Here is a 22,336-nt window from a genome sequence, read left to right as displayed (position 1 = left end):
GTTATAGAGTCTCAAGAACTGCTGTACAGGGGTGCTCTATTTGGTGTGGTTCACTTTATACAGACTCTTCAGAAGTTCTAAAGTTCATAGGTTCAATCAAATTTTATTTCATACACATACCAACCCTTGTCCTTAATTTATTTGGGAAAATAAAAGTTCTCAATTTCCCATGTTTTCTCAAGTTCAAGGAAACCCTCTCAGAAGCCAAATTTCAATTTCTTGAAAAAAAAAAAAAAAAAACTATTATCTGTTTCTTCATTGAGAGTCCATACATCACAGAGACTTTAGCATGTAGCAGCTGAGCCTTGGCTTGTTTTAAAACTGTTCTTTAACGATATGAATTTTCAGTGCTAATAATGAAATTGACTATGGCAATGTGATAATATTTGTTTTTGATCCAATATACAAAATGAAAGCTTAGCTTATTTATTTGATTAAAATGCAGGAGTGCAAGTGCCTCCCGGTTTGTGTTGTGTGGAGCCGAACTTACTTTAGTACCCACTTCCCTAACCTTTAAAGAGCCTTAAATAGTACATATGAAAAACACATTCAGAGCAGCTTCCCCTTGAGGATTTTTTCTTTGGTTTAAGAAAATTTTATTAAAAATTGGCATTGCAAATAACATTTTTCATAACTATATGTAGACCTGTTAAAATTTTTATTAAAACTGGAGTTCGGCCTGTTCTTCTTCATCATTCCGGCAGATATTAAAGCGCCGTGGCAGCTGTAGAAAATAGGGAAAGGGATTTTCACAGGGATTTGAGTCTTCCTGTCTCCATGCCTTCTGTGATCATATTATCATAACGATCACACATAACAAAGCTCTAAATCTAATTCAGATAAAGTAGTCAGGACTGAAATACAAAGATCCAAACATACGCCGTAACATTTCTTTCTTTTTTTTCCCCCGTGCTGGCTCCTTTAACATGGATTTTGTAAACTTGGAGAGGCATTCAAGAGATTTTGTATATGAACACAAACTAAACAACATCGTTAGCCATGCGTTTGACAGAGATTTAATTAGAGGCATTTTCATCCGTCCCAGCAGCTCCATTAAAAAGACCATCCTGCATGTGCTAGCAAATTATGATCAAACCTCGAAAGGTTAATAAGAATGAAACTAGATGCTTGTTTTGAAGCAGCCTGTGCGAATCACTAACTCCCCAACGGCCTGAGTCATTTCTCAAGAGAGCAACGTCCTTTAAATGCAGTAGTGAAAATGGTAAGTGTGACCACATGATTCTTTCTGTGAACTAAGGAAGTTAAAAATGAGGGAAATAAAATTGCAAATGGGCTGAGCCCCAAATAAAAATGACACAAAAGGACTTATAATGAGCTTTTCTTCACATTTATGGGACAAATTTGTACTTTGATGTCTCTGCAGGGCGTCCTTGTGCTGTGGACAGTTTGTAAAATTCTTATCAGAATTTCCACCCACTTGGCAGATGAACTGCTGTGTGTATATATTTATTGTAAGAGTGCCTTCTACTGGTCACACCTCATTTATGATGTGAACCTATTGTATAGCAATGAAAATGTATTTATCCTGAACTGTTGTTGGGTGTGTCTGTTGACTGGGCAAAAAGATTTTGGCGAATCAAAACTTCAAGGCATAAAAACACTGGGGATCAACACATTTTATTTCTGTTTTATTTTTGTCAAAACCAAATCTTTTGAAAAGTTTCTTCTATATATTTTCTATATAATGCAACTTAAAATATAGGCTAATCCCACCTGTTTATTTTTACTGTTATTTTTAATTTTGAAATTGATCTTGTTCTGGCTTTCAGTGTTTTAGTAATACTGTGTGTAATTAAGATATGCAGAATGCTTACATTTTATTAATCTCTATAAAAATTTGGGACTCATGAAATTTACTTGTAAACTGAGAAATACACAGACATTTACGATATAACAAAACCAACTTAAAATATTTAATAATGTTTCATGTAGTTGTATAAACCTTTTTTAATATGGAGATACAAAATGATAGCTTTTTAAAATTTTTCTGCAAAAAAAATAAAAAAAAAAAGAATCATAAAGCCATGAGAAAAAGGTGTGATTTTTTCAGCAAAGTATTGTATAGTTTGTAACATGAAGTGTGTAACTCATCTTCAGAATGTGCCTCCAACAAAATATCTTTATGAATGCCACATTGTTTCAGTTTAAATTTTAAGTATTATTTAACAGAGAATAGGTAATTATACTGTACTAAGTTTTCTGTTAAATGCTCCAATTAGTTTTAGGTAGATCTTCCTTACATTGGATATGTTATCTTGTAGTATTAACTTTTAAAGGAAATTCTAAAAATGAAAATTTGGTAATCTGCAATCAAATGAGAATCTATGCTATAAAAGTATTTTGTATGTCATTAAATCCCATTTTTATTGCCTGAAGTGACATCTTTAAGGATCTTTATTACAAACAAATTAAAACCAGAATGTCTGATAAAATTCATTATATACAATTAGAAAGAATGATTTTCATGGGTCCAATTTTGTTTATCGTACAAATGATGTTAATAAGAAGGAAGCCCAATGGTTTGCTACATTACAAATTCTTGCTCATGACTAACTCAGTGGTATTATCTGGCCTAAAACTGGAAGACCTTCTCAAGAAATATTTTCCACCAGCACTAGACTGTCAGACTCCAGGGGAAAAATCTCCCGAGTGCAGCAGTTAATGAAGAAAATATCAAAGTTTTGTTTCTTCCACACCTGTTCTCAGTCAAAAGCAAAGAAGTGATCATTTATCCTAAAGATTGTCTTCGAACAGTCCCCTCTTCCAGGAGTGAATTATCGTCACGTCTTAACATACATGGAGAAAAGGAACAATTAGAAACACATGTGCAGCATTTAAAACATGGTCTTTTTTGGTAAGATTTTTAATGAATATGAACAAGGAATCTTTTTAATTGTTAAAAGGAAAAAAACTAAAAACTCTCAAAGAGGAAGGGCACAACTTCTGGGTTGTCAAGTTTCAGGTGAAGAAATCCCTCTATTGCTTGAATCTGTTATGTCTGCAGTTTTACCACTTGTTACTCATAAAAAGCAATAGAGCCATCCTCTAACAGATTTGCTTACTTTGCATATGTGTGTGTTTGTATGTGTGTGTGTGTGTGTGTTATTGCTAATTGTGATGCACACGTGACTATTTCCACATCATATGTGTGCCTTTGCACTTGCATAGTTGCGTCTGTGAATAATGAACTGTGGAAATGTGTGCCCAAGGACACAGAGAGAGACAATGCATGTCAGTGGGCAGTCCATGCTCCTTCATTTCCATGAGTTAGGTATGACTGCATAATTCATGAATGGCAGAGAAAAGTCACAAGTGTGAATTGCATATGGACAACTTAATATACCTTCAATGGTGTCAAAATCACGCCGGTTAAAGAATATGTTTAAACATCATGCATAATTTGTAGTCAATTCATTGAGCATTGCCTATTAAAGAAATTAAAATATACGGTAAAACGTAGGTCATCCCTTAGAACAGAGAAGATTTATCATCAGTATATTCTGTTTTCTTTCTAATTTGCCAGCAAACTGTGTTTTTTTATCTTTGAGTTGATATTTTTATGAACAGAATTACTGTGAACAAAACTGCATAATTTCTGATGCTATTCTGTGGCATTAATTTAGGCTGTTACATTAGTTGCAGACAGATCATAGGGTTCCTGGTTAGCACCTACATCTTAGCAGTGGTCTTTACCGAATATAGAACGGCGGTCTTTGGCTGGAACACCAGCATTCTTGGTGCTTTCTACAAAAATGTAACAGCCTTAATTGTCAATGCATTTATTTTTCTTGGTTCGCAGATTTAACCCATGGAACCAGGCAATGAAATATTCATGGAGAAATGCTTTCTAGCATTATTTAAAAGATGTAGGTAGATGGTGTAGCTAATCTGATCCAGTAGCAGGGCACTGGATTCACAAATATAAAAGATTTTGAATACAAAGCTGTCCTGTCCATCTTTTTTAATACAATATCTTCACAGGACATGGTGCTTGCAAGACGCTCACACATCCACACATGGCATCTAATGACCAAGCCCATGCAATCATGACTAGGCATAATGTCCTTGACAGTTAACAGTTTTCATCATGACTGAGTTGATTTTAACCCCATGGTTAGTAATAATTAAGCTTTGGTGTGCAGGGAGATTCCAGTGCCCTGCTCCATTAGCTTCTTGGCAGAGCAGCTCATGAACACAGACACGCTTAGCTGTTCCTCTCAGCGTCTCTGCTCCTCCTGCCTTCAGTGTGTTGCGTGGAGCTGGTAAGCAGCAGTGAACACATGCATCCAGCTACCTAACTGAAATTGCCATTTCAAACACGAAAACCACTGTGTTTAGATGGGGGGGAAAAGTGAGCATAGGTTTTCTGAGAAATGTAGTACTTAATGAAAGAATTATTTCCTCATGTAGGAAAAATGTACTTGAGATGCAAATCTGTATTAGCATGCAGTATATAATTGTGAAATGCATTCATTTAAAGTATTACAAGAAGAGCACTGTTTAAAGGCAATGAACACAGTTCGGTTTGGTAACTAATATGGAGCACAGATCTCTGCCTGTCATTAAAATGCCTACAATTTGTGAACATAGCGAAGCATCCTTTCCTCCTTCTATTAACTGGAACAGACTAATTGCACATTTTTGGACAGTTGTTGGAGATTCCATAGTCAATATTATTGTAATCATTCTTGGGCACCAGGCAGGTATTTAACAGCCTGGTTCAGGTTGTCTAGGACAAGAATGTTGTCATGTCACATCTCCAAGTTGCTGGGATGAAATCAGTTGTGACAAAGCAGAGAAGATTAAATTTGTAACAGATACAATACCTTTGAAGTGCGAGCTTCTGATTTCACAGTGGTATTACAAGTCTTACTGCACTGTTTAAGCAGTTAGAAAGAATGTTGGCTATTAACAGTTGAAATTTGTAAAATAGGATTTTATTGTTTTCAAACAACCATGGCATCTTCTTGTGTTATCTTAATACAGCATTTCTATTGTCACGCATTAGGGTTTATTTTACACATTTTTTAAAAAGGTAAACTACATTAGTCCCCATGTTATAAAAAAGAATAAAAAATGTTTGGAAGGGTGAATTTAATATACATTTAAAACTTTGCTAACTTCTAGAAAACCAAATGAAGAAATTCATTTTTTTTTTCTAAAATAACAACTTGAATTATCTATAACAAAATACTTCATACTTTATAATAAAATAGGTATCAGGTCACATACGGTGTTTAATACCATAAAGCTTAAAAGTGCTTCTCACAGCTTTGAAAGCAAAGAATTGTCAATTTATGAAACAATTATGCTTTGTTGCTAAACCTGGTCACATCGAAATTTTCTGTCTTAGCATATGTCAGAAAGAGTCTGGTTCCTAACAATAATGTCTAGAGGTCTTGAGGTATGCAATAAACTTCTCTATGATGGAGACTGTGATCCTCACAGTGTTTTATTAGGCAAGAATCTAAGGTCTGAACATACAAATTTGAATACCAAAATTTTATGTACTATTAAAGTTGTGTAATACTACTTTGTTTAATGACTACATAGACTTCAAGGGTTAACTTTGTGTAAGGGTCAGATTTTATATGTTTATATTTTCTTAGCCTTGGTCAGGAGAAGTGGCTTTGCTCGCCCTTCTGCGGTATGGGGGTGGTAGGGTTTCACTTCGTTTGAAAACCTAGCACATCCCAAGAGGTTACCTTGGTGTAGATTTCTTTCTCTCCGTATTAAATCGCTCATTGTCGCAAAGTGCCTGGTGCTGCTGAGCTTTGAAAAGAACTTCTAAGCGGCTGAAAAGCTTCTGTATGAAAGGATTTTTCCCTTCTGTGGACAGAATACAGTTTGCAGCTGTTTGACTCTGGACCCTGAGACGGATCTGGTTGTGTACAGTAGAGTGGGAGTGGTAGATGCAGCTGGAAGGGACGTTATAAATTTTAAAAGTGATGCAGATTTTTTGCCATTAATTGGCTGCTAATAAAAGCAAACTCAATGACTTCTGACTGTGGGAGCCTGTGGCTCTGTATCTGATATCAGGAATTCATACACATTACACAGTTTTAAGTATTCAGACCACGACTAATTGAAATATGAGGCATACTGATCAAATTTAGCATTACCAGCATGCACTATGGTTTGGGACTGTGTGGCGACAAGGTAGCATTTCCTACTTGTTCTCCATAGCACTGCTTGATTGAAATATCTAGCTATGTTGTCAGCAGAGGCCCAGCTGGGCTTTAGTACAGCTAATTAAGTCATTAAAACAGAGGTCAGGCAGTCTAATTCTTGCATATTAAAGTACAAAAAGTCTTTTATTATATTTTTTAATAAGTTAAGATTTGAATTTTTAAAGAAATTTCTTTTTAATAATAAATGCATTTACTGGTTTATTTATCGAAGTCTTAATTTAAATATATAGAGGTAAGAAGTGATGAGCTTGTCAATACACAATTTCCAAAGCAGTTTATGTGCCTCTGTACTTCAGGAAGAATGTGGTCTGTGTGACTTTTGGAAGTTATTCAATAAAATAAATGTGAATGCATGGTTTGGATATACTCTGCTGGTTATTTCTGTACGGCTGTCTGTCTTAGGAGAAAAAAATTCTCAAAGATGCTTTCTGATGGGGCACATGATGGTTCTTGCTAGTCAAAGGAAATACCAGACTATGGCGTATCTTCATTGTGGAATTTGGGGGTAAAGACATGAGCTCATAATTGTTTATTTCTTTGTAACTCATCTAACAAAGTCTTCAAGAACTCTTTTATGTCTTCATTTTGAGAAAACACATGAACTAGTTTTTGCCAAGTGTGTCAGCAGATAAGGCAATATTCATGTATTTGGGCAGGCACGGGCTAACATCAGGATTGTCTGTTTTTAAAAATGAGAGCATTCCTGGTTCCTGACGAGCATGGCTTATTTCCTATGGTAAGAACACTGTCATATTTTCTTTACTTTTTTAAATCTTAATATGCACAAACACTTCAGTTATATTTGTTCAAGAAAAACTTGTGAGGTAAATACTGAATATTCCAGCAATGGTTACTTAACCTATAAATATCCTAGATCTATAACCACAGGCTTTTTTCATAACTTAGAGAACAATTTATAGCTTTTCTCTCTCTGTTTGCTTTTTACTTCTTAACATTATTTCTTAGACACAGTCTTCAAAGCTAAGTTAGGAGGAACAACAAGCTCCCATTTGTCCTTTTTCTAGCTACATCTGAACAGAGCTGGAAATTGTGGGGATAAAAGTGTGAATGTGTTAAATATAAAGTGAATTTCTGAGTGTTACTCATTTGCCTCTTTTTGCTCATATTAACCAAATGAATGCAATTAGTAGATACTACAGATACTGCCTTCATTTTATAATGTTTATTGTATTATTTAAAGAGGTTGAAATCAAGTTAAGAACAAGGAGAACAATTGGAGAAGGTTTAAAAAAAAACGTGGGCAAAATGATACAAAATAGTTCAAGTTACAAACGCTGTCTTGGTTAGAAGGGGTTGAAATATCAAATGAGGTCTGCTTTAGAAAACTCTTAAGACAGAACTGTGGGGAGACAGTCTTATTGCAGATTTCATATCTGCCAGGGATCTGCTTTCAGCAAGCGATTGACATAGAACAACTGTTCCTAATTTTTCCATTTTTATTAGAGTAGAGCGCAAAGATCTAAGTGAGCTACTGCTATTTTGGAAAGAATGATACGTTTTCAAGTATGATGTACAGTGGCATAAGGCATTATGACAACAGCCTTTCAGAGCTGGAGAAACTTCGGACTGTTACTAAGCTCGCTGTTCTCTAGCACTTAGTGATGAAAACTTTGCGATGGAACATTGAATGATAATAAACAGGGAGATTATGTCCAGTTGTAGCTGACTTAATTCTGATGGAGTTGTTATTGTTATCTATAGAGAAACAAACCCAGTACCTTGAGAGGTTGTTTACTGGGTTGCCTGTGGTGTGATATTGACATTGAACTCTATATACTTTTAAGTAAATTCATGCAATCATGACCTTTTCATGTTGTGTTCAAAGAAAGGACTGTGATATATTTCATTAAATCTTCCTCAGCTCATATTTCATTCCTTTCTTTTTTCTAGGAAAGAGTGAAACCAGACCTTACTAACAATCACACTAACAAACACTGGAGTGGTTTATTTAGGTGTGAGGAACTAGCAGCAGAAGTTGTCTTTTTTGCTTTCAAAATTATTGTTTCATTCTCTTATATAAGTATGCTTTTATCATAGTAGTCCTTGTTGCTTATAACACATCTTTCAAAGATATTTGAGAGGCATTCTATTAGATATATGATTAGGACCAAAGAATGTTCATAGAATTGGAATGGTTGACTCTATTCGTTTTGACATCTATGGATTCAGAGTGACAGGCACATCTCCTGTCACTGTTTTAAATGGGCTTTCTCACGGCTATATGAGTCTGTATAAAATAGTCACTTTGAGCACCTCTCTCTTAGGCTCCCACTTCCTGGACACCAGTGGTTAAGGCTTCACATGAGCTGAGGACTTGATATCACCAATCCTCATGAGGGAGTTGAATAGAATAAAGATTTTACCTGTCTCTAAAACCTTCTCAAAGCTTTATTGCAAAATCATATAAAACTGGACTCAAATATCAGATAAACATCTCTCTCAGAAAATGAAAAAAAATCATTTATTGTTTTACTTTTAAAAGCATACATTTTTCTTTTACAGTATCTACTTAAAATAAGGGCTTCATTTTTACAGAGATCAGAAAGTTTAGAATTTCTTAGCCTACACTTATTCGAATGAGCATCAGTATGGAATATGACTGAAGACCTCAAGTCTGGTCTCAAAAGAATTCCAGCTCAATTTTAAAATCAGAAGTTATGGAAGGTTTTTTGGGTAAGCCAGAGAATCCCTGGGCACCTGTCCAAAATGAACCTCTAAGTCTTTTGAAGTCTACCCATCACTAATATACACAGTGCAGTCTAATCCAGCTGTCTGCCTGCTTTCCTGTCTCCCTTTCTTTTTCTTCACTGAGGTACCAGTAACTATGGACTACGGGAAATGTTTAGGAGAATGAAGTTTTTGGGTTGTCTCTTGGAAATGTTCCCACTTACAGAGCCTAAGGTTCTGTTTGGTGATGGAAGTGGGCAGACAGGGGACGCCTGAGTCCTCTGTTCTTCCTACTGACACACTTTCACACAGTATAATGTCTACCTAACTTTCAAATGACAAAGGATTTTCTTTATCAGGATAATCATGAATTTGCAGGATTTGTTTTCTATTTCGAGAAACAATCATATTATTTAAATGGCAGCAAAAATTCAATGTTAGAAAATTCAAATTAATTAAAATACCTTTTGATGTCATGAGGCATTACATTATATAGCATTAATTTACAAAACTTTTTTTGTAAAGTCAATGGGATTTTAATTTCTTCTACAGCTATGCTTCATGGTTTGGTTAGTAACTTTACTATCAGACTTCATATTTATTAATAGACACTTTGTTTAAATTAAAATAATGTTTGTCAAGGGAGTATATTTTACTAAAAAAGGAAATATTAAGTTTAAAAAAAGGCAGAATTTGAACACAGCCTTTAAGCAATCTTTATGAAATACAATTCAAATTGTGACCAGAAGATATTTCAGTTAAGTAAAATACTTAAACTAGCACGCTGTTTTTGTTTCTCATTTCTTGGTCAACCTCTGCTGAGAAATGAATATTCATTTTTCTTTATCTGTTTTATGAAACTGCTTCTGTAGCGGAAATTCTTCAAATATTTCTAAGCCTATTTTCCACGAACAGTAGCAGAGTCAACGTGAAGAATTGTGTGCTGTTATCACAAAGCCCCACACAAGTTAAACACACAGCAAGGGCAGAGAAGCCAGCCCCACCATTTCTCGAACCTTTTTCTTTAAAATCCCACTTTGTGTAAATAAAAGACTGTCAAGTTAAAGGAACCAGAGGCAAGAACTAGCAAAACCAACCAACCAACCAAATGAACAGCTATGTGAGTTCAGGTAAAGAAAATACTAGTGTCTTTTCTTTTTCTTTCAATCACCGTGCACTTTTTTTTTCTCTTCTCTGTGATAAAAATTACCTAAGGACTAAGTGTGTGCATGTGTGTGTGTGTGTGTGTGTGTGTGTGTGTGTGTGTGTGCATGTGTGCCTGTTCCACCAACCATGGACTGGGTAGTTCAGTTGATGGGAGAGGGGGAAAAAGATGGAGACTGTAAACACAAAGATCACTACCATTTTGTAGTCTGAGTTTCTATTTTGGCCCTTCCTAATGGTTTGGTGCAATTTCCTACCCAGTTCTTAGATTTCTATCTCTAAGCTGGAATAGTAACTCAATTGTCTTATGGGAAAGTTGGGAGAAGGAGATGAGAGAATATCAGTTCAGGAACTCTACAGATACAATTTGATTTAAAATTCCAGTAAAGGATTGTGGAGGATTATAAACTGCTCCTGAAATTTCTCTGGGAGAGAAAAGGACAGAGAATAACCTGAACTCTTTCTAGAGATGATAAGGAACATGGGTACCCATTAATACGTAATCAAAATGAAATGCCACTGAAATAGGGTAGACACGCAGCCCACCCCAGACACTCGGGACAGAGAACTCCTCAATAAACAGACCCAACCCAGGATCTGTGAGGAAATAATCAAGTGCTCCCAAACCACAGCTGCATGGAGAAAACACTTAGAGAATTTTAGAAAAACTAATTATCTTAATGTAAAATTAAGATTAATTCTTCAAGTGAAAACATGGAGGAAAATGGAATGTCTGGGAATAAGTATATTTCTTATGATTAAAAAACAAGTATCATGCTGGAAAATGTTAATGCATTTTATTATATTTAGATGTAAAAGTTTGGTATCTCAAGAAATAGAAAAAAGTAAATTAAAATACTATGAGATGTTGAGATGTATGAGTGCTAATGATTGATTGTTAGCATATAAAGAATTTCTAAATATTGAAATGGAAAACATTCATAACTGAATATAAACATAGGCCAAGAAGAGGTTAGCAATATGACCCACAAGTTAAGGGTACATACTGCTCTCATAGAGAACTTGAGTTCAATTCCCCACACCCACTTAAGGTCTCTCCCAACACCTATCATGTTAGTTCCAGGGCATCTGATGCTTGCTTCTAGCTTTTGTCAGTCTCCTGCACACAAATAGGACACATGAACTCATGCAAAATGCACATAAGTAACTTTTAAAAATAATCAAAGGACACAAAAACCACCCAGAGGGCAGGTTAAACCCAGACTGAATATGCCCAGCTATGAAATGCAGAATATGAAACAATAAAATATGATTTCACACATGCTGGGTTAGCACGAATTAGTTCCAAGTATGGATATGGACACAGTGCTAGATGCTCCTGTGCGCTCTTTGTGTGTGTGTAATTTGGTGCAAGCTCTTTAGAGTGTATTTGACATTCTAGTAAATGAAACAGTCTCAGACACATTTCACAAAATATCAGAGATCAGACATGTGATTAGAAGATAAAGGAAACACTTAGATACTTATTGTAGCACCTGCTACAATAGGAAAACAGGACATGTCTTTAGGATTTGTCAGTGATCATGCATCATGAAGCAGAATCTTCAAAAAACTTAACATGAATAAACTGGGGTGCTCTCAGCAACAGGGAAAACTCTTAGACAACTAGATGTAGGTGAAAGTGTGTTTTATGTAAGGAAAAAGAGCATGATACTTCATAAAGTTAAAAGGTCTAAGACATTGCCTATTGTTAGGTAAAGGACACATAGAAGATAATGTGATGTAAATAGCCTAGTTGCTGTCTTGGAATTAGACAACAGTAGGGAGGGAGGATGATGGGGAACATGGCCCAAGGCAGGTTCACAGAGACCTCTGTCCTCTCTCAAACGTTTCTAGTTAAAATGTAGCAACATGCTCAGAATTCTTTTAAAACTTTTTAATGTTGAAAAATTGATACAATGTTTATATAGATTAAAGGGTATAATAATATGATACTTAGACAAAACAGCAATATACTGACCAAACATAACAATTAACATTTCTACATCCTCAAGTATTTACCATGAGTATAAATGGGAGCCTTGAGATGTTTCTAGATGCCTTGAAGCATTAAGTTGTTATAGCCCGATAGTAGAATTAATAGAATTAGTTCCTTCAGTCTATGTACATCTTGGTGACTTTTTATCTCCCCTCCTCTTTTTCAATTTCTAGTGGTCACTATGGAAACAGGCTAGTGACTTGTCCTTTCTCTGCACCTCATCTCCTATTGTTATATTGGAGGACATCTTCTATTGTCATCTTGGGGGACAAAGTTCATCTCTTTGCTTGAGTTCCTTCAACTTGACTTCACCAAAGCAACCCCCAGTCCCAAGATTCACCTTGGATTTGAGAGTCCCCAGTACTCTTCTAGTGTGAAATTTTCTCCAGCTCTCCCCTTCCTTTCTTTCCATTAATAATCGTTCAGCTATCTTTCTTTCCCTTTGTTTTGCTTCTTTGCCTTGTTTCCTAGTTTGTGAAATAGCTACTTTCTTCAACTCACCGCACCTCTCATGTGTATTGGTGCTTGTTGTCTCAGGCCCATAAACAATCTTTTAATATTATGTGTAAAAATAATATATATTTATTATGTATAATATCTGCAATTATAATATATTGTTTATATCACAGTATATATAAATATATTTGTGTAGATACATATATACATGTTTAATACAAATGTTTTAATACATACATTTATATTTATATAAATTTAACTTTTACTCATATACCTACTAGCCTTGATTCATTGTCATAGCATCTTGATTGGTGAACACCTATGGACATAGATTCTACCTCAGGAATACCAAGAAGGCACGGTGGCTACTTTTGTAGTCAAGATTCCAGAGATTTGGTTCTGCCTTTGCTCTCTATGAGTCTTCATCTCAGCCATACAAGCTTCGTTTTTTAAACTCTCACCCCATTAAATATCAATGATAAATAATCCCACTGAAACTTGATTGGGTAAAAACAATTTCATTCCCTGATGCTATGTATGTCATACTGCTGGGTCTTAGAAAAGTCTGATGACAGTATAACCTCACAAAGCCATCAGGTAGGAAGATATATAAGAAAATGAAACAAAGCACCATGCCCAATGCTGAGTCTATGCTAGATATGAAGCAGTAGTGAAATCTTTGTAGCAGTGAATATTCATGACAGAGCAGTAATAAAGCAATGGCTCTCATGTAGAATTAAAACTCCCTCTGCTCTCTGTGACTGTACACAATCTTTCCAGCCATTTCACTTGGTATGTTCCAGCCTGCAAACTCCTTCAACACAGTGGTAAACAAAGCGCCATCACAGAGAATGTTGAATAGTTTACAAAATATTTATATAACAATTAAATGATATGTATAGGTGTTAATTTATAAGGAAAGAAAAATAACACTAGTTAATGAATGGGGCATAATACATAATCCCAAATAGTTCCTCTGCTAAGAAAGTGATTTGATTTTGAGCTTTTTTGTGGCCATGACAAAGAGGGAAGTAAAATGTATAACACATAGTGTTTAAAACGACCCATTTCCTGGGGTTAAGAGTAAGGTCTCCTGCAACTGAGACTTTCAAAAGACTTCTTTGGGGCATTCATCCCGAAGGGATACTAGAGTGTAATCATATTGTGGCTTTGTTTTAGTTTTTTCTTCATTTTAATAATATCACGTGTAAATTTGTTAGGCACATAGAATCCCAGGCCTCACTCAAAGCAATTAGAGTGCAATCCACACTTCACTGATTCCAGGTGATTTATAATCTGTGGACGCTTGTGAAGTACCACTGTGGACAATTTGCTCAAAATATATGATTTTTGTGTGATGGGTTCTTTACATGTTCAACTACTGGACTCTAAATTCCAAAACATCAAAACAATGCGATAAATAAAGACATTTCTAGCATACTTTAGCACATACCCAGTGTGTTTTAACTTCCTTTATAGTGAATGCAATTGTTTTCTACCCAATCAAGTTTCAGTGGGATTATTTATCACTGATATTTTATGAGACAGGATCCCCTATGGCCCAGGTTGACATTCTTTTTTTTTTTTTTTTTTTTTTTTTTTTTTTTTTTTTTTTTTTGCTCTGCATTGTCTCTGCCTCCCTCTGACATAATCCTTAATGTTAGGTGGAGAACACAAAACTGGTTTCTTTGTAGGCTTTCCTACTTTTGCTATAGATGAGGACCGAGCACACTGTCTTAGAAAATATTTTCTGTCTGGACTTACATATTCGCAGAGCATCTTATCTTAGTGTTTCTGGTTGTGCATGCCCACCAGAGCACCGTGGCTGTTTGCAGAAACTCCAGGTTTCTGAAAAGTGACTCCACTGAGCGTGCTCCGCATTTCATTAGGGACACATGTCAGGGTAGAAAAGAACACAGCTCCGCACAGGTTCTAGCACTAAGAGAAGATCCTGAGGAATAGCAAGGCTTGGATTTCACATGCTCTGGCTTTTTAGGCATCAGCACTGTAAGCATGATTAGGTAAAGGTCGGGACTGGGGAGCAGAAACTTAACTCTGGTGATCACCAGGATGAGAAATAGGCACATGAGAGTTCATTTCAGTTTTCTAGTTGACAGCGGCAGTCCTAGTGTTGTTGACATTAAGTTTTTAAGCTGTTTTTTCCTCCTTTCCTGATGCAAGGAAGAGATGCTTGCTATCTGGGACTATACATGGTTTTGGAAGCTCACTCATCCAGAAGGGAGCCGGGTGTCAGCCTGGGCAGCCACGGAGTTGAAAGGTTCTAGTTGAAAGGTTTTGTACTTTGCACGAAAATCTCAGTGGAACCCACGTCTTATCCAATGCTACTGTTGATCCACCCTACACCACAAATAACCTCAAAGCTATGTTTATTGTATCGTCATTTACAACAGTCAAGATATCCAAGCAGCCTGGGTGTTTTTTAGGAGAATGGTTGAAGAAAATGTGCCATATTGTGTAATGAAGTATCGTTTAACCATAAAAATATGAAACTATGCTATTATTCTGGAAACTGGGTGTAATTAGAGATTTTCATACCAAGCAAAATAAACTGGACTCTGAAAGATAAATATGTGCTTTCTGTCGTACGTTAATCCTAGATCCTATAAACTGTCTGGGGAAAACAAGAGACTACAGGGAAGTTGTGACAAGAGGATTAAAATGTCTTTATGGAACCCATAACTATTCAATGAGTAAGCACCAAGAGAGGCACTTTTCCTAGGGGACTATTCAGTGTCTATGAGAGTGGAGATGAAAAAAGAGGAAGGATGGGGCAGGGACCTGACATCAGTACCCATCCCCTAACCCCAGTCATCCTCTGAGTTCTTTGCGCTGCCCTGCCAATCTCTTTTAGACCCTCTTTCATGTCTTCTCTTCTAATCTCTGACTATTTCAGAAACTTTTGTGAGTTCTTAGAAAGTTCTAAGGAAAAGGTGAGGGTCCTATAAAGAGAATACATGGACAAATTAGATTCTAAGTTAAGAAATGATGGGTAAAATGACAAGACAGAAGCTTGAAGGCAGTAGTTTAAAGCAACCAAAAAGTACACATGGAGGGACCCATGGCTCCAGCTGCATATGTAGCAGAGGATGGCCTTATCTGGCATCAATGGAAGGAGAGGCCCTTGGTCCTGTGGAGGTTTGATGCCCCAGCATAGGCAGGAGTGGGTGAGTGGGTGGAGGAGCACCTTCACAGAGGCAGAGGGAGAGGGAGGATGGAATAGGGGGTTTGCACAGGGAAAACTGGGAAAGGGGATAACATTTGAAATATACATAAATAAAATAACCAATTAGAAAAGCTTTAGAATAATGAGGTACTACGTAACAGTAGGAGTTTTTATCCTTTATGTCTCTGTTAATCACACACACACAAAAATTGAGTTCCATAGTATCAGCCTTGATCCTCCCCCTCCCCTCATGCTTCCCAGGACACTGGTGTTTACGAGCAGAAGTCAGGGTTCTGAAAGTGAAGAGGAGAAATCTTGTGTTCTCTAGAATAAGGTGACTCCACTGAGCATGCTCAGCCTGTCACATGTATGCAAACGAACACTGACCTTTAACCTATGCAGGATAATGAAAGTTTAACTATAAACCTTGTTTGCTGGGATGGCGTCATCTTTTCTTGCTGTCTTTTGCTTTCTCCATTGTCAGACATCTGGTGATAAGGAGAAATCTAACAATTTGGAATTGGTGGGTGATAAAAACAGGCACCAGAAAATACCCCAGATGCAAAAAGGTTTGGTTTTGCAACATAAAGCTAGTTGTTCAGTAAAAATTGAACATTCCGCAGTTATTTGGTAGGTTCACTCTTCCATGCATTGTCACTTATTTATGGAGGGGACAGTCTTGTCAAGGTCAGAGATGAGGCACATTGACTTGTGACATCTCGTTTAAAAGCTATTGCTTGTTTTGCAGTTTCTTAATTTTTGTCAAACTTTCATAACTGTGGTTAGTAATTTTTTAATGTTTTTATTTTGTATGTGTGTATGTGTGTATACCTCTGTATGTGTATGTGTGTGTGTGTGTGTGTGTGTGTGTGTGTGTGTGTGTGCATATGTGGGGAATCAAAACCGGTGTCTTACACATACTAGCTAAGTGCTCTACTACTGAGTTGTATCGCAGCTCTAGTTTGTTAACTGAAAATGTTTTATTTTTATGTGTATAAATGTGTACCATTTGCACATAGGAACCCTTTGGAGGTAAAAAGAAGATTTTATATTCCCTGGGACTAGAGCTACAGGTGGTAGTGAGCTGAAATGAGCCCCAACAACTGAACTGGAATCTACCTGAAGATCAGTCAGTTCTTATAACCACCAGCCATCACTCTAGGCCACCAACTTGTTGATTTGTATTCAGGATCAAAGGCTGTCTTCGCACTGTTTTAAGCTATTATTCCACAGAATTTATCAGTAACATAAAATTGTATATGATAAAGAGAACTTAACATAGAATTTTTGTTCTTTTGCTGGAAGAAATGTCAGCTTTTTTTTTTTTAACTTAGAGAGCAATTCTGAAAAAGTATTTTTGCAATGCATGCCAATGAGGATGTCTAAGAATTTGGAGTTGGTGGGTGAGAGGAACAGCCATTTTTGATGGAATTCCTGTGTGCTGCAGAAGTCACAACTTGTCCTGAGCTGCATGTAGGCTCTAAATCTCTTACTTAAAGCACTGCTTATTTTCATTAAGCCTCGTCTTTCTTAACTCAGATGAGGAATTTGTGTTTTGAAGTGTGTAACTCTGGCTCACTGTTCTTCTCCCTCATACAGATTCCATGCTGGCCAATGGGCACTAAAGGGCATTTGTATAATTGCATGTTTAATCTGGATGCTTGGAGCACTTTGTATACCACACAAGCTCAGGTATTAATAATGGTTTTTGATGAGATGATGAACTGGTTATTGATAATAATGGGAAAAATATGGGAATAAAATTAAGTGTGAGATTTGGGAACAGAAAGATGTTCCCTCTTGGCAGGGCAAAACATGCTTCCACAGAGGCAGTGGTGGTCTATGCTTTCTTGGCTAAGAACACACTCCTATTCCTTGCTTGTTGACTTAAAGAAGGTTCTGACTTGACTCTAAGTTTAATTTTCTAGCTACTTGTTCTTATAAGACAGGAGAGGAAAAGAATTTCTGTATTCTTTGGCAATTTAATGATTTCTTATAATTGCTGTCTTACAAGGAGCTCTTTGAGATCGCCTGGCTTTGTTTGTAAATGGGCCAGACCCACATATAGCAAACAGGAGTGATATACTTTCACAACAATCTAGAATGTACGTCACCATTCAGCCATCCCAGTATATAAAAAATATTCTAAGAAGATTCTTGGTTTTGTTCTATTGGTATCACCAAAGGATTTTTCACAAATATTTGAGTCTTTATCTCAATACATTTTTAATGTATAAGAATATTATTCTGGCTATGTATCATGGTGTGCACCTTTAATGCCAGCACTAGGCAGAGGCAGAGGCAGAGGCAGAGGCAGAGGCAGAGGCAGAGGCAGAGGCAGAGGCAGAGGCAGAGGCAGAGGCAGAGGCAGAGGCAGAGGCAGAGGCAGAGGCAGAGGCAGAGGCAGAGGCAGAGGCAGAGGCAGAGGCAGAGGCAGAGGCAGAGGCAGAGGCAGACAGATTTTTATGAGTTCCAGTCAAGCCAATGGTACACAGGGAAACCAGGTCTTTCTCCAAAAGTATATAGTTGATGACTTTGTGTATATGCTTAAATTCTTGCAAGGGACAGTAATATAAATATTTTATAGTTCTTTTTATAGATGAAGTATAGTGAATTTAACTTTCTTCAGACCAGTGTTTTTAAATACAGAGAAAGAAGGAAAAAAATACAAATATTCTCAGTTTAGATTCTACCTGGACAGAATGTTGGTACTGTTTCCTAGACAAGAGTCATTCACTTGAATAAGTGTTTGCAAGGGGAAAAAAAGAGCCTATTTTCTTTTGATAAGGGAATTTTTCACAAAGCTCTGGCTGTCCAAGATTCACCATCCCATCTAGCCTAATCTGGCCTTGAACTCATGGAGATACACTTGCCTCTGTGTCCTTAGTGCTGGGGTTAAATGTGTCATCTAATATGTTCAGCCTTTGAGAACAGCCTGTTGATAGCATATTGCTAATCATTCAGGAAGTGAGATGTTCCAGTTCAAGACTGAATCTTATTTAAATGAAGCATCTGAATGTTATATAAGTTTGGAGTGAGTGAATAAATGGCTGTCAGAGAACTCTTTACTACCATGGGTCCTAAGTTACTATTTGAAAGAAATGGGTTAGAATCAATTATTGGTTGAAGTCTTGTTTGTGTGTGTGAGTGTGTGTGTGTGTGTGAATTTAGACTTGTATGTTTGTTGAGGCACAGTCTAACGTGATAGTCAAGGTTGGCATGGAACTCACTGTATAGCAGCCAAAGCTGTTTTCTAATGAATAAAAACTTTCTTCGACTTCTGAGTAAATGCTAGAATTATATGTACAAAGCATAAGATTGGGCTCTAAATGGCATTAGAAGGAATGGCTACGGTCCTTGGATAATTATAGGAGGAACTATGCATTCCATTCTGGGTTTCACAAAGGCAAAAGGCAGTCAATATTCTGCCTTGAAATTGTGGGAGTGTAAGCTACAGCACTTACTACAGGCCAGGCCACAAGGGTACTTCTCTTCTACCATGGTAGTTTGGTCTGTATAGAATGTGCCAAGCAGATAAGAAACTCTGAAGGACTGTGAGCCATAGATTTGAACATTAATATTTTGACCAAAATGATTTCCAGAGTCAGACATATTCAATGTAGTAAGGTTGCAAATCCCAAGAATCAAGATTTCTTAGAAATTACTCGATCTTTAAGAGATAATGAGCCTGCAGGCATTTAGAGCAAGTTTATGTACAGCAAGGAGACATGAAACATTCCTTCATGGGTCAATAAAGCACAGAACTACTTCCTAAGGCCACAGGGAGACACTGACTCATTGCTACCATGGTAACTTTGGTTTCCAAAGAATATTAGAGTAGTCAAAAGTTTCATGAACAAATAGGATATTAGAATTACAGGGTCAGAACAATAGAGTTGCTGGAGATAGGAATTTTAAAGACATCACCCAGGAGAGATACCTAAAAAGGGAAGTTAAGAAGAAAGACAAATGTTTAAAGAGAAAGAAAATAAACTTAGAAACAAACATATTTTGGAAACCAAAAATTAGAAGTTTGTTTGGTCAAATTAGGTATGTGAGGCAGGTAAGTGACTTGGTTGACTAAAGGTCATCCATGAGCCCAAGAGAGGAATTTCTTTACCATCTTAGACTATCAAACATCATGTCAGCTATTCTTAAATTTAGCTTCCAAGTGAGCTGAAAAGCTTGCCAAACTTCTGATTTGGCAGGTCTGGTATGAGGAATAGACACACCATGTATAATAAGCAGGAGGCAAACCGCATCTCAGAAATACTACATCATAAGAAAAATGAGAAGTCACAAAGGTGGTTAACTCATGGCATGATGTTAACTAGCTTCTCTACAAAATCCAGGCCTTTGAAAGACCAGTTAAGAAAGAGGTGTTTCAGGGTGAGCATATTTGTACACAAAGGGGACTTAGATGTGGAAAACTTAGAAGTGTGGAGATTGATGGTGAGCTCAAGTGCAGAGTTTGAGAGCATCCATCAGCCGCTGCTCACCCCACACCCCCTCCACTCCTGTCTTCTGCACACTTCATCATTCTCATCACTGCAGCCCATGAGGAAGCATTTTGATGGGTTAAAATGGGCTCCTTTCTCATGAACAGATATGAAACCAGTTCCATGAGTGTGGCTGACAGTATCTATGAGGGGAACAAAGAAGTAGACATACAAAAGAAAATCTTCTTGCAGGTGAGTTTTTATTCTCCATTGTCTGTGAGTATATGCATGGTATATACGTCTAAGTGGGTTTATTCACTCCCAAGTGCACCTGCAGGGGCCAGACATTGGTGACCAGGTTTCTTTCCCGATTGTTCAACACTTTCTATCTTAAGACAGTATCTCTTATTCAATCTGGCGCTCACCAATTGGCGTGACTAGCTGACCAGTGAGCTTTTTGACTCTAGCTCCATACGCCTGTGTGTATAACCATTTCCAGCATTTTATATGAGTGCTAAGGATCTGCGCTCATGGCCTCAGACCTGCACAACGAGGACTTCTTCACTCATCTCCCTAGAGTAGCTTGTCCTTCTTTCTCTTTCTTCTTTGCTCTGCCTTGCCAGCTCCTCTTTACAACAGAACTGAAGCTACCCTAAGAAAAAGGGGCTCAGCAGTGAGGGGAATTAGCCTGGCCTCTTCCCTTCTTTCCTGTTCTTTGATATCAGATTGTTCAAGAGCAAGAGCTATCTGCACCAAAATTACTTGAGATGGAGGAGACCCGTGAAAATTGTTGGTATCTTTCACAGAACTGCTTCAGTTGGGAAGCCTGGGAGTCGGGTTCAGAATTCCTTGTGTTAACAAGTTCTCTATTTGCCTCATGTGTTTTAAGGACTAAGAAATGGGGCTGAACCCAGCCAAACAGCCCTGTGCTGCTTTTATAACTTTCTATGCGTCTGCTGAAGCAAAGGGCCTGTTTAACACAGACTCTTTGATGCTTGTGAATTCCTGTCTAGGAAAATTTGAATAGCAAGGTCTTCCTAGCTCTCACTTGAACATACTACAGTTTTTTGTTAATGATATTTGAGGCCTCTATAGGTGATGGTGATGATTTTTTTTGTTTTGTTTTGTTTTTGTTTTTTGTTTTTTGTTTTTTTTTTTTGTTTTTGTTTTTTTTTTTTTTTACTTTGCTTGGACCCCTGCTAGAGCCATGGTCCCTGCTGCTTCTTATAATTTAAGTAGAGGATGCATAGAGAATGATGTAGCTCTATCCAGTGTCAGCTTTAGAAAAGAATACAGTCTCTTTTCCAGAGAGTGAGAGTGAAGGGATTAAAGTAGTGATTATATAGTAAATATGTTTTTAAACTTACTACTATCCTCACACTTATGTGTGCCCATCCTCTCTCCCCCCAATCTCTCTCCTTAATCTGGAGGATGCATGTTAAACCCTTCCTTTGCCCTACCAGTGTTCAAATTCTCTTGTTCACATCCCCTAAATGTCTTTGACTTGGTGATCATCACCATATTCTGGAATATAAATCTTTTATCAGCTCCTTCCCCTCAGATTGCTGCCACACCCAAGCTTCATGTCAATTTTTAGAATTCAGTTCATCAGCCTCCTCTTCTCTTTAATACAACAGCAGCAGCAACATCAACAACACTGACGACAAGCACACCACCACTATCTACATTACTGTTTCACCTCTCCATTCTTACCCGGTTTGCACAGCCCACCCTAACTTGATTTCAAGACTAACCCATCAGAACTGTTTATCCAGCTATCAACCATCATTTTGAGCTAAATCCAGTGTGGATCGTTGTCTGCCTTACTACCACCCTTTCTCTGTTGGGATATTTCCTATGTTTTGAAATACTTCTTTCTTACTAAAGTGGCAGACGTTTCCTTTCCCATCTGTGACTTTGACCTGTTACTGCATTCCTTTCAGTTCTTTGTGTGACCCTAACTTCCTCTCTCACCTAGGCCTTTCTGGAATGCACTGTCTTACCCCTAGAATCCCATTCTCTTTTCACTTTGGTGGCTGCAGCCTATCCACTCACCCTGCAATCCACCTCCATTTCTGTTCTCTTACATTGGTCCCTCTCACTTGTTCCTGGCAGCTACTTACTTTTGACCTTTTCACCACATCGAATTAGCTCTTTGTTTAAATCACTCACTGGAGTATAAACCCTGCAGAGC

General features: G+C 37.2%; 1 pseudogene across 1 annotated transcript in view; it reads right to left on the bottom strand.

Moving 5' to 3' along the window:
• Positions 1 to 5,722: 5,722 nt before the first annotated feature.
• Positions 5,723 to 22,336, bottom strand: part of LOC308420113 (ornithine aminotransferase, mitochondrial-like) — a 43,797-nt pseudogene continuing 27,183 nt past the window's right edge. Inside the window, exons 2-4 of the transcript in view lie at positions 20,203 to 20,345; positions 19,582 to 19,643; positions 5,723 to 5,939 (exon numbers count right to left, since the gene is read on the bottom strand). The product of the transcript in view is annotated as an ornithine aminotransferase, mitochondrial-like (transcript). The remainder of the gene's footprint in view (positions 5,940 to 19,581; positions 19,644 to 20,202; positions 20,346 to 22,336) is intronic.

The sequence above is a fragment of the Micromys minutus genome (genome assembly GCF_963924665.1).
Source record: "Micromys minutus genome assembly, chromosome: 4".
Classification (NCBI taxonomy): Eukaryota; Metazoa; Chordata; class Mammalia; order Rodentia; family Muridae; genus Micromys; species Micromys minutus.
Note: the sequence above shows the minus strand (reverse complement) of the source record. Positions and strands in the feature narration are given on the sequence as shown.